At 35.2% G+C, this 2,451-nt stretch overlaps 1 pseudogene; it reads left to right on the forward strand.

Moving 5' to 3' along the window:
- Window positions 1-249: 249 nt before the first annotated feature.
- Window positions 250-349, forward strand: LOC112064139 (uncharacterized; annotated as a pseudogene).
- Window positions 350-2,451: the final 2,102 nt, after the last annotated feature.

Consider the following 2,451-nt stretch of genomic DNA (forward strand, 5'->3'; position numbering starts at 1 on the left):
TCTATTCCGACTCCTACAAATTAGGTGTGACTCCGAGGCTCAGACAGTGTCAAAACTAGTATGCCCTGTTCTTCAGGCTTCTAAATGTCAGTCTCCCCTTTAATAAATAAAATTCTTGTAATTGTAATTTTATCTGTGTGATTGGTTGAGCTTAGCAAGGTTAGAGGATACAAGACCAATAAATGAAAAGAACTGTATTTCTATATACTAGAAATGAATAAAATCAGAAGTTGAAATAAAAAATAATGCTTACTTCAATAAATACAATAAAAGTGGAACAATGCAGAGATGATTAGCATGGCCCCTGCACAAGGATGACATGTGAATTCCTGAAGCATCTTTATTTGTAAGGGCAAATACTCTGATTCCATTTATATGAAGTACCTAGAGGAGTCAAATCTATAGAGTCAGAAAGTAAAACGGTGGTTTCTCGGGGCTGGAGGGAGGGAGAAGTTATTGTTTAATGGATACAGATTTTCAGTTTGGGAAGATAAAAAACATTCTATAGTTGGAGTGGTGATGGTTGCACAGCAATGTGAATGTACTTTAATGACACTGACTTGCACACTTAAAAATGCTTAAAATGGTAAATTTTATGTTATGTATATTTTGTCACAATAAATAATATAAATAATACCCATGTACACTAGCATTAAGAAATATGAACTATTTGGGGATAAATAGCTAAACAACTTTGAAAAGAGAATTGTAAACTACTAATTTCAAGACTTACTGTAAACCTTCAGTAATTAAGACGTGTCCAGATAGCCAAATAGATCAAAGAAATAGAATAGAGTTCAGAAATAGATCATCACACATATGGCCAATTGATTTTCAACAAATGTGCACAGATAATTCAGTGAAGAAAGCATAGTCGTTTTAATTAGTAGTGTCGCAAAAACGTGGATATTCATGTGCAAAAATATGAGCCATACCTCTCAAGATAAACAAGAATAACTCAAAATGGATCATAGATATAAATGTAAAAACTAGAAGTATGAAATTTGTAGAAGAAAACATATCATCTTTATGACTTAGAATTAGGCCAGAGTTTCTCCACTTTCTCACTACTGAAATGTATAATTCTTTATGGGGAGGGGGAGGGGAGCTCTCCAGTGCATCATAGGATATTTAGTACCATCCTTGGACTCTACCCAGTAAATGCCAGCCGTGTCTCTCCTTACCCACCTCCTATTGTGACAATCAAGTTTCTCCAAACATTGCAAAATGTCCTGTGGGTAGAACATTGACCTTGGTTGAGAACCACTGGTTTAGACAAAGGTTTCTTAGCTATAACACCAAAAGCAGAATCAATGAAAAAAACAAATTGATGAATAGGACTTTATCATAATTAAGGATTTCTGTTCTTCCAAAGACACTTTTCAGAGAATAAGAAGACAAACTACAGACAGAGGAAATATATTCAAATGATATATCTGACAAAGGACTTTCATCCAGGATATATAAAAAACACTTAAAACTCAATAAGATAAAAAAAAGTACAATTAAAAAACAGCAGAAGATTTGAGCATATACTTTATGAAATAAGACATATGAATGGCAAGTGAGCACATGGAAAGATGCTGAATAGTATGTCACTAGATACATGCAAATTAAGATCACAGTGATATACCACTATACACTTACTATAATGTCTAAAATTAAACAGACTGATGATACCGAGTATTTGCAAGGTTGTAGGACAATTAGAACTCTCACATTTTCCTCCTGTAAAATGTTATAATTATTTTAGAAAATAGTTTGGCAGTTTCTTAGAATATTAAATATACACCTACTGTTACCTATCTATTTCACTCTATTCATGAGACATGAAAGTAAATGTCCATATAAAAACTTATACACAAAACAGCTTTTTAAAATTAACCTATGGGCTTCCCTGGTGGCGCAGTGGTTGAGAGTCCGCCTGCCGATGCAGGGGATACGGGTTCGTGCCCCGGTCTGGGAGGATCCCACATGCCATGGAGCGGCTGGGCCCGTGAGCCATGGCCGCTGAGCCTGCGCGTCCGGAGCCTGTGCTCCGCAACGGGAGAGGCCACAGCAGTGAGAGGCCCGCGTACCGCAAATAAATAAATAAATAAATAAATAAATAAATAAATAAAATAAACCTAAAACTGGAGAGTACCCTGATGATCATCAACATGTGAGTAAATATTTGTGGTATATGCACACAATGAAATATTATACAGTAATAAACAGGGACTATTGATACACACATAAACATGGATGAGTCTCCAAACAATTATGCTGAGTGAAAGAAGCCAAACACAAAAGATTATCTACCATATGATTCTATTTTTACAAAATTTGAGAAAATGCAGATTAATCAATAGTATCAGAAAGAAACATGGGCAGAAGGGCTGGGAGGAATATATTATAAAGGGGAACAAGGGAACTTTTGGGGGTAATGGATAGGTTAATTAAATTGATTGT

This window comes from Physeter macrocephalus, chromosome 19, assembly GCF_002837175.3.
Source record: "Physeter macrocephalus isolate SW-GA chromosome 19, ASM283717v5, whole genome shotgun sequence".
In the NCBI taxonomy this organism is placed as follows: Eukaryota; Metazoa; Chordata; class Mammalia; order Artiodactyla; family Physeteridae; genus Physeter; species Physeter macrocephalus.